The sequence below is a fragment of the Dermacentor andersoni genome, chromosome 11 (genome assembly GCF_023375885.2).
Source record: "Dermacentor andersoni chromosome 11, qqDerAnde1_hic_scaffold, whole genome shotgun sequence".
In the NCBI taxonomy this organism is placed as follows: Eukaryota; Metazoa; Arthropoda; class Arachnida; order Ixodida; family Ixodidae; genus Dermacentor; species Dermacentor andersoni.
The window spans coordinates 95366735-95377906 of record NC_092824.1 but is presented as its reverse complement, the minus strand read 5'-3'; the positions used below and the strand labels follow the sequence as shown (position 1 = coordinate 95377906).

At 43.7% G+C, this 11172-nt stretch overlaps 1 long non-coding RNA gene across 1 annotated transcript in view; it reads left to right on the top strand.

Moving 5' to 3' along the window:
- Positions 1 to 2090: 2090 nt before the first annotated feature.
- The window catches only part of LOC129386865 (uncharacterized), a 278595-nt gene continuing 269513 nt past the window's right edge, over positions 2091 to 11172 (top strand). Inside the window, exon 1 of the long non-coding RNA XR_008614152.2 lies at positions 2091 to 3526. This is a non-coding gene — a long non-coding RNA (uncharacterized lncRNA). The remainder of the gene's footprint in view (positions 3527 to 11172) is intronic.

Here is an 11172-nt window from a genome sequence, read left to right as displayed (position 1 = left end):
TACCAAACGCCTTGCCGCAGTAAGAGTGGTGCATTTGGTATTGTAGAAGCGTGATTAACGAATACAGAACTATTAGTAACACAAAAAAAGAAGAAAAACAAGGCAAGCTTATTCTCTTGAGTGCAGTTGCCGCTAACAGGCTTTTGGTATGTCCGTCTAGAAGAGTTCACGCATTTCGAAACTGTTTTGAGAGCTTTCGTTTCAGCCTCTTTCGCAGTCTTCTGAAACGTCTTAATGGGCCTAAGAAGCTTCGTAGCGTGCTAGGAGCAGATTACTGAACTCTGCACGCTCAGTCCGATCTAGGAAGGTTGGTAGAGCGGCTCTCTCTTAACAAATAATGCATGGTTAGGGACTGTTCTACGCTGCCCTTCTACCTATGTCGACGAGGACGGTTGGCTATCACGGAGTAAGGGTCAGCTCTAACGTAGAGGGCTGGACTCTTTGCCTCCAAGCCCGCAGAGTTTTTCGACGCTAGAGCAGTCGTGTGAGTTACCCAGCAACTATTTAAAGCTCAAAGTGTTTCACACGCTGGTCGTAATGGTGTTACCAAAGAATGTGGACACTACGTGCATCTAAAGCGTTTGTGAGCTATTATCATGAAATTTATTTACTGAAGCGCGCTCCTGCGGGATGCTCGTTGGCAGTGATGCTGGGCACGACGTTTAGGGTTCGATTCCCAGTAATGGTGTCTGCATTCTGGTGGAGGCGAAATGCAAGGCAAGCTGGTGTAACCGATAACTAATAATAACGCAATAATAACGATAACTAACCTCCATTGGTTGAAATAATAAAATATCTACACTAAGCTTTCTAAACGGTCCACTTCTCCGACGGCAGGTTGTGCATTCAAATGTAGTTCTAGATTTCTTTGCTAAGGGGCCAGTCAAACAAAAATATAGCCCTTTTATTGAATGACACGAACAATAAGGTAAGAGAAAGGAAATAGCATTGTTGTGAAGTTTGAGCACTAACAAAGGAACTGTAAGTGCAAAGTCATTTAACGATCGAATAAATATGCGAGTTTTGTAAATTATACATGTGTTTGTTCTCATTCGCCTTTGTGAGAGCCGGGTTTCCTGGCTACTAACTCATTTCCATTGTTCGTTCGCAGAGCTGCCGTCCTGGTGACATTGATACAGGCGCGCATGTTTATCTTCAGAACAGACAGCTGTTGTTACCCTAACAATGTCAGGATAATGTGAGGTCTAAAAATAGGAAATATACGAGCCAATATTCAATAGAAGTTCAGAGGTAACCGCGTTTTGCAATGCAGAGTGTGTGATGATACCTGCCGCCGCAGTTACCCGCAGTTTGCCCGAACAAGCCTGACAGCTGGTCTACCGGCTCTTGTAGTGTGAAACTGTGCCTGCGACTAGCAAGTTGGATTGTCTCCTTGAAGTGTATATTACGCAACTTTCGACCCCCTTGTTGCATTTTCCGTTATTTTCACAAAATCCTCGACGGCTTCCATTGCTGTCTTTCAGGGCAGTGGGTCACTTCACCTAAGGAGTCAATCCCCCCGCATTCGACATCCAATTTCACGGATATGAAACTGCGCTCTTCAGTGCCCCGAATACGAGCACGACCGTGGCTTCTTTGGCCAATAATAAATCACCGCCACCCAATCTATCGACAGTGAAAAAAAAAAAGAGACGGTAAAGATGAAACTATGTAACACACTAAATATGAAGCTACAATAGGGACGACGACGCTGACCGAGTCACCTCACGTCCAATGGTAGCGAGTCGGTCGTCCGTTTCCGGACAGCGACGAGCTGTCCTCCTTCCCAACTGCCTCCGCTCCTTTTTCTTTTTTTCTATTTCCCTCGCATCGTCTTTGTCGTTGCCATGACAACGTTCCGGGACGCCGCCGCCCGCTTTTCCCGCCTGCCTTAGGGATCTAGGGCTCTCTCTCGCTCTCACGTGCCGGAAGTGTCGTTGGCTCCCACTAGATGGCGCCACTTTGCGGCGCTCCCAGCGTCAGCGCGCGCGCGCGCGCGCGCGCGCGTTGGTGTCGACGCCGAGAGCGACCCGGCGAAATGCGCCCGCGCCGCCTTGCGCCTTTGTATTGTCGCGCCGTTCGACGCCAGCTGTGCGTCGCCGCGTGTTTTGGCGCTCCGTCGCCGGCAACGGACCAGCAATGCGCGACGATTCGAACGGCAGCCAACAGCGCCCTTGCGGCATGCGCGGTTCGGCGTGGGCTTCGAACCTGGCGGAGCGCTCCGCTCCGTCGGACGCCTCCGCAAACGTCGAACGCTCAACGCCGTCGTGCCGGTGCGACGCGGAATGATGTGATTCATGCGACAGCGTGTGCCGAAAGAAACGGGCCTAAGTGACGTGGTGGTGGTGGTGGTTTTGGTGCGCGTCGCGCTGCCTTCATCGCCACCGTCCTCGATTTCCTTGTTTGTCCCCGTTACTCCGGCTGTCGGAGAACAGAACTTTCCCGATTGTCGTCCTCGTCTGTATGACTGTTTCGTAGACTGGCGTCTCGTTCTGGCCTCTGAGCCGGTGGAAGTTTCCTAGCGGACTCGTCCCTCCTTAGCGTGCTATAATACCCGACGGTCTTTCAGTAATCACCTCAGGTGCTTTCAAAGGGGGAGGATCAACACGGAACCAAGTCTTTCTCGGGAGCGCTCCTTTCCGGATTGCTTACAAAACACTCGCTGGAAAGCTCGTTGATCTCCAGTTATCAAGTGGACACTGCGCTTCGCCAGCACCTCCGGTCACGTCGTAACACGAGGAATAGCAAGGACTTCGCCTGAATCAACGTATCAGCTCGAATCAGTGTACAGTTATGTGATAGTGCGGTCTGCACATCAGCCGCTCTCTGTGATTACCTCCGTCGCTGGATGCTTTTGTCTGTTCGCAAGTTAGTGAACAGTGACTGATCTCAAATCACGCTGTGCTGATCTACAGGCCTCTCACGTCTCGCGCCGGTTCCCCCCCCCCCCCCCCCCACACCCCCCCACACGAGTCATTGCTTGCGATGCAACAGTTGAAGGTTGTGAAAAAACAAAAGACAATTTAACTTTCCTCGCTAAACTGCGGCGGGGACGTCGCGCGAAGGCAGGATTCGGGACGCTCAGAAAGCGTATGGCAATCACCTCTCTTCTCAACGCCTTGCTCGCCTTAACGGTCGTCCTCAAGGCAAAACTCATCAGCATCAAGCTCAGGTGACGGCCCCCTGTTTAGTCGCTAATCTTTTGTCTCTTGCAAACGAGGATAATTAGCCCTTTGTGCCTTCTGCACGTTAAGGCGTCTCTCTACAATAAGCTTCTGCTTTCTTTTTTTTTTTCCGCAGCCGGAAAATTTTGTCGACGTCGCCCGCATCGTCGAGGAGTCGTCATCGGCGCTGCTGCTACTGCGACGTCACGTGACGAAGCCGCAGTGTGGACCTTTAGCAGGCGTGTATTTTTTTGGTGCGCCTGTGTTTGTGTTGCTTATTGTGTGTGCTTCGATCTGTATCTGCTCCCTCGCCGGGACGTCTGCTGCGGTTTACGTTCGTCGTCGGCCGAGCTTCCAGGAAGGTGAGTTGACGTCACGAAACTTTGGACGAAATTTTTCGATGTAAGAAGGCGCGCCCGATGCGGTCTTTCGTACGCGCGAGGCAAAAAAAAAAAAAAAAAAAATAATGGGTGTGACTTTTCAGGGAGGGGGGGGGGGGGCACGTTCGCCATACGTGCCTCTTACGCGCTATCAAAACTGCGCTCTGCCACAGTCGCCGTGAAACTGCAGAAAAACCTACTGCAGAGACTGACAGCAAAGGTTTCTCGTGTTGTGCGCGCAGGCGTTTCGATTGGTTCGATTTTTTTTCCGAAGTATTATAATTTTTTTTCCGGCGTCGTTCGTATCGAGCATTTCAACTTCCCTATCGTACATCATTTTTACTTCTTCTGTCGTAAAAAGCGGCGACACACCACGGTGCAGTGCCAGGATCTAAGCAGCGAGGGGAAGTACGTTATAATCAATTATGGTCGCTGGGCATATAATTGCTTTTGATGCTTATATGACATGCGAAGCTAACGATCGCAGTGTATCTCATCTCCGTTGTCAAGTACCGTATTTTTGTTCTATTCGCGTTGCCCATCGGTTAATGACGCTGATTTTTTCCCTTGGTGCTAACAGTCCCTAGCAGCTTTACTAGAAATATACTAACTTAAAAAAAGTCATATGCACTGCGTTCCAATTAACAACAAAATAAAAAAGCACTGTCTATAGGGACGTAAAAGGGAGAGATTGAATTCTAGTTGTCGGCATTCATTCAGACCTTTTTATTACTTTAGCTAACGTTGTTGAAATGCCGATGTGTCAAAGCGTGCAATTACGTATTCCTACGCATGCAAAGCATTCCTCTATAATGATGAGTGAAACGAGAACAAGGTAAAAGCGAGAGCAAACGTTTCGACTAGTCTACTTGTCGAAACGTGGGCTCCCGCTCTTACTTTGTTCTCGTTTTGCTCATCGTCTTGAATTCCCATCTCCGGTCTTCCCTGTGTTTTCCCTCTATAATGCCACTTGCCCTGAGGCTAACACCGGTAAACCAGCGAATAAAGTAAGCTTATCTACGTTGCTAAGCGCTAAGTATAAATACTAAATACACAATGTTGCAACAAACGTACCTGTGCCGCGGCTTCGATACGAAAGGGAGCAGTCGCTCCTAATTTTGTTGACGTACTTTATTTACAAAATACCGCTGACCATACGTCGAAGCAGGAGGGCAATTCAACAAGGATAAAAAAATTGCACGTCTGAGTTCACTTTCTTCTGCCATAGATAAGCGAATAAAGATTTAGGAGAGCACTCAATAATGGCAGTAAAAAATTTCGTAAAGAAAAAGACGGGCAGAAAGACATGAAGAGCGGCATTAATTAGCGCTCTACCACTCTAAATTAATTGGTTCTTAACTTTGATAGCTTACCTCTAACAGTGATAAGTTTTCGTTGTATAACGACCCTTGGGACTTTAAAACTTGTTCTTACGCAATGATTAAAATTTGCTTAGTATTTTTACGCAGTGATGATACCTGCATTCTTTCTTATTCTTTCTTTCAGTACAGGAAGCGTTACTAGTTGGTAGTTACTTCGAATCAATAAGTATAACATCATCCTCCCCACGATTATGTGGTTGCTTATAAATTCAATGCAACTGTCGCCGTAGCCATAACACAATGGCTCAATCTCTTACCACTGTGAAAACAACAACTAAGTAATTAGTAAAGCAGGAGTATCATAAAACTGCATATTTAATATGCGCGAAAAACTTCAGCCGTGATCATCGAGTCACCTGCAACAAATGGCGAAGGTCTGCATAAAATAATCATTTTTGTGAATGCCAACATTATAAGTATTTTAGTGAATGCCGACGTTATAATAATCCACAAAAAGGAAGACCTTAAGTATATAAAAAATATAGGCCCATTAGCTTACTTCCAGTATTGTATAAAATATTCACCAAGGTAATCCCCAGTACAACAAGGGCAACACTGGACTTTAGTCACCCAAGGGAACAGGCGGGTTTCGGGAAGTGACACTCTCCAATGGATCACATCCATGTCATCGATCAGGTATTCGAGAAATCCGCAGAGCACAATCAGCCTCTCTATGTGGCTCTCATAGATTACGAAAAGGCATTTGATTCAGTAGAGATACCAGCAGTCGTAGAGGCATTACGTAATCAAGGAGTACAGGATGCTTACGTAGATATCTTGGAAAGTATCTACAGAGATTTCACCGCAGCTATCTTAATTCTACACAAAAAATAATAATAATCATTGTTTCGATCATCGTACAAGGCTGGTATGCGTAGAGTCCAGCCGGTTCGATGTTGTGCGTAGAGCTTCACGCTCAACCTGCAGTTTTACAAGATTCGCAGATGGGCGTGTCCCCCATTCCCATGCAGAACGGGTAGGCCTTCGGGGGGGAGCCCCACAAACCCAGCGAGGCAGCGCGCACCCAAGACTGGACCCATGCCCCCCCTCCACGGCCGCCCGTACACATGCATGCTGGCAATAAGAATACATGAGGGTACAGCAGTTACACATAACTTCATTGGACACATATGTGACATTTCAAGAACTTGTTCAGCATTATATCGTTTTTGCGGTACGCAAAAAGACTAACACCTACTTAATATTCAATAAAACTTAGCCCCAACAATGTACACCGATACGCTATACATTCGTTGTGGCACACTATACATTTGATGCATACTATATCGAGTAAGGACATGGGTACACAGGCTATTCGCGCTCGCATTACTGTCCGTTCATATACGCATAAAAAGAATCATCAGGCAAGTATAGCAGTATCGCCGTATTGAGTTGCTGAAAGCGTTATAGTTGTCATAGAAGTCTAATGAATTTGGATCGGAAAGAAAGAACTTGTTTACCATGGTGTTAAACTTGCCTCACTGCTTTATGTTTGTAGGACGCCAGTTCCATATTTTGACACCTATGTATTGCATGCGGCGAATGCTTTACTGGCATTGACACATCGGTACCAGAAGTTTCTCGTGAAAGGCTGCGCTATTGTTAATTGTCAATCGTGTGAAGATGGTGGCAGGAAATTGCGTGTTACTTCTGGCTATCGGAGACATTAACCGACCGGGCAACGTGGTAATCTCTCAGTTGGGATAATGACATGACTTTGTTCACAAGAAAAAAAGAAGACGTCTTTATGGTGTAACAAAGCTTGCGGGATTGATTATTCCGCAAAGCTCCCTTCTGAAGCCGTACAACGAGCTCTGAGGATGCTTTGTAGATGACACTCCAGGGTTCACGGCAATCAGCAAAGTGACGATGAATTAGAGTAAAATATAAGGTTCTCAATGTGTCGAAACTGAAATGACTCCGCGGTTTCGTGAGTACGAAGCATCCGGAAGATTCCAATCTTTTGGATCTCATTTTAACAACAGCTCCAGAAACTGTCACACATATAACTTACTTAGATGGATTCAATGATCACCAGCTACTCCAAGTGTCCATCGATATTCCGTGCGCGTCCACCGATTTCATAACAAACCAAATTAGAGACTACTATAAAGGTAATTATAGTATCATCAACTTAGAACTAGACAACGTTTTCATTGATTAATTGGTGCCATCCTTTTACAGCAGATCTGTCAACGAAAATTGGGTTCCATTCAGAGATAAGTTGTCGGCATTACTTGAAAAGCACATTCCTCTTATTACTATAACTAACGGCAATTCCAACCCATGGTTTACTAAAACCCTTCACAGAATGAGAAACAAGAATAAACGCCTATATGAAAACCCGAAGCGCGCACAAACAAAATTGGCTTGGGATAAATACAAAAGCTCTCTAAAAGAGTACTGCACAGCTTTATTGGTCGCCAAGGATGAATGTTTCTCAATAGACCTACCAGGAATTCTTACAAGCAATCAAAAAAAATTCTGCAACATAGTTAACCCTAGTAATAAGTGCAGTAATATTTCATTGCAGGATAAAAACAACTTACCTATTCCTGACAATCAATGTCCGACAGCATTCAACTCATTTTTTACATCCGTCTTTACAAAAGAAGATAGTTATAACATACCTTTTCTACCCGATTTTGATTTCCAGTACATGGCTCCCATCACTATCACTTTAAAAGGCGTAGTCGATCTTACAGGCAACCTTAAGATGTCATCATCCTCCGGCATAGATGGTACAAGTTCTAAAATACTAAAAAACACAGTACTAGTATCGAGCAATATTCTGCTACACCTATTTAGCCAATCCCTTACAACTGGTATGCTTCCTACAGAGTGGAAGATAGCAAAATGAATGCCTGTCTTTAAGAAAGGTAACGAGAATTCTAGTGAAAATTACCGTCCCATATCATTACCCTGCATTTGCTGCAAAATGTTAGAACACATTATCGCATCGCATATATATTCTCATCTCGAATATAATACCTTTTTTTTACCCGAAACAGCATGGTTTCCGAAAAGGATTTTCTTGCGAAACTGAACTACTAGAATTCACATCAGACTTACACTTTGATATGAACAGTAATAAACAAATTGACTGCATCTTTTTGCACTTCTCGAAAGAATTCGATCGTGTAGCCCATAGGCGCCTGATATCAAAGCTCTCTGCAATTAAACTTGACTCACTAACCCCATCATGAATTCGTAATTTTCTTTCTAATCGCCAACAGTTCACTGTTGTTGCTAACTTTTCCGCTGCCCTGTCTGACGTCACCTCCGGTGTACCTCAGAGCAGTGTACTCGCACCTCTTTCTCTTTAGTTAACATAACGACTTGCCGAACAATATATCCTCTTCTGTACGATTATTTGCTGACGATTGCATTGTATACCGTTCGATTAAGTATAGCGCTGACCACGCGGCACTCCAAAATTATCTTGTACATATCAGTGATTGGTGTGCTACGTGGCTGTTGCCCCTAAACGTGTCGACGTGCAAAGTAGTTTCCTTTCTCGAAAAACTGTTAACTCTCACTTTTATTTTCATTTGGATTCTAACATAGTTGACCACACTACAGAATATAAGTACTTAGGAGTGCTCCTTACGCAATGTCTTTTATGGACTAATCATATCACCTCCATTTCAGCTAACGCCTCCAAATCATTAGGATTTCTGTGCCGCAAGGGAAGAACTGCGCCTTCACCAGTAAGAAAACTAGCTTACATAACTATTGTACGGCCACGAATTGAGTGCGGCTCTTGCATATGATCTCCTCATCAAAAATATCTCATCGAACTCCTGGAGTGCATCCAGAATGGGGCGAGCCGTTTCATTTCAAGAAATTATAGTAACCAGTCAAGTGTAACACAAATAAAAGTCGATCTTTCGCTCCAACCAATAACTACTCGCTGTGAGATTTCCCTTCTATTATTATTTCATCGATTCATTCACGCAGTTGGCCTAACCTTATCAAACCTGAAAAAAAAAAAAAGCATTCTCGACGTCACAAAGACTGAACAAGCAGTTCAGCTACACCCGAATGTATGGCAGTGCACACGCTTCTAACTTTTCAGCTTTGCCTCGTGCGGTCCGTTCATGGAACGCTCTACCAGATAACATCGCTTGCCAATCGAAACACAATGCATCTCGCAATATTCTAATCGATCAAATGCCGTTTCAACCGTCTAACACATCTTGCCTTCTTTTAATTTCTTTCCTACATTTTTCTAGAAGTTAATAAAAGAATTTCAGTGATCCTAATTTTTTATTATACTTAGTACTATATACATGCAAAAACGTTTAAATGTTATTGTGCTATTATGTTACTGTGCTTGCTGATTATTGTTATTGCTCTACATAACGTATTTGCCAATGCCGTATTAAGTTTCCATGTTGCGTGAATATTCCTTTCATTATACTTATGATTTGCCCCCCGATTGCATAATAATATGTTATCGTAATTCCCCCTTACACAATGCCTTCTCGAAGGCCTGTATGGCACATGTAAATAAATAAATAAATAAATAAATAAATAAATAAATAAATGAATACCATACAGCCTGTCGATATGAGGCCTCCAGTTCAGAGCCTAATCGAGGGTTGCCTCGAAGTAGAGCACCGAGTCGACTATCTATATTTCATCCCGACCGGTATTAATGCGGTACCGCTCCCCAGAACTAGTTTTTCTTAAACGAGGATATAAAAAGAACAAATTTGGCTTTATAATTATTTAAGGAAAGCCGAATACTTTCAAACCATTTACTAATGTGCTTGAGAGGAAGCTTTAGCTCGGGTGCTCCTATCTGAATACATGTAAAAGGAGAATTCGTTTTTCTCGTCAACTACTGCACCGAATATGACGAGGTTTGTTGCATTTAAAAGGAAAACTTAAATCTAGCGACTGTCGGTTCCGAATTTTCGATTTAGGTTGTCAATTTTTTATTAAAAATTGGCAAAAATTGGAAATTTTCAGAAAACGAAACTGTCAAGTTTACAACACTGTAACTTAGCAGTTAAAAATGACAGCACAATAATGTGAATTGCATATAATAGTACATCTAAAATGGACAAAATTGATATGTCACACACGGCTCTGAAAAAATCTAGTAATGTGGAAATACAGCCTTTGAAGAACCCTTGTACGCAACGTAACAAATTCACGTAAGATATAAATTGACATATCGAATTTTTCCGCGTTGAATAGCCTAATGGATGCCGTTTATAGAACCGTGATGTCTGTTGTTGATGCAGAACTATTAATTTGTAAACTTCGCGGTTCTATATTTCTCGAACTTCTGAATTTTTGAAAGTATGTTAAAGAAAGTTCAGGTCCTAAATCGAAATTCCGCGACCAACAGTCAATAGAATTGATCGTTATCTTTCAAGTGCAATAAATTTCATTAAGATCAGTTCAGGGGTTGTCTCATAAAAGCGTTTCTGCGTTTTACATGCACTTGAAAAGGTCGCGTCGGAGTTGGGCCCGAGCTAAAGCTTCCTCTTAAACTCAGTGTTGATTGTTTTAAATGCATTATCCAGAGATTTAGTGATGCCCACAAGAGCTGTCATCTGCATCCATGAAGGCATGTGCTTCAGTATCGTACCGATTTTTGTGTTACGCCCATTGTGTTGTCAGAAAGACTTGAGACGTGCTCGTCGATGGCTACTGCTTCTGCGAACGATTTGCATGAGCTTCATTTCTCCTCCCGGCAAAGGGAGACAGGTACTAAAGGCACGAAAGCCCTGACAGAGGTCCCAACCCCACAGTTACAACAGCGGTGATAATTAATACAAGTGAATACATATAAAACGCACATGCATCACGCGCAAGAGAACAGAATTTCAGTACCAAAAATGGTTAGAACATTTGTTCGTTGGGAGGAGTATACAACATAAAACATTAGCACAAATGCTATCTACGTGAGCTTTTTGTTAGGTCATACGGGCATGCATACAGATGTAAAAGAAACAAAATATCAGTAATTAGTGAAAGCAAATCTCATCGACGAGTAATAATGCAGTAAACCCTTCTTTTGAAGGAGCTTTCTGAAGCGCTAAAATTTATTAGTTCTTCTACCTTGTTTGATGTTTCTGTCGGCTGACATATAAAACAACCGCCGCATAATCTGGAATTGTAAGGTCCTTGTGTATCCGTGCCGACATCTCTGACTCGTAATAAGACGGCGTCCTCGTGTAGTCAGTCGTCCTCACCTGCAGGAGCAAGTCGCACGCTTTCATGGGAGAA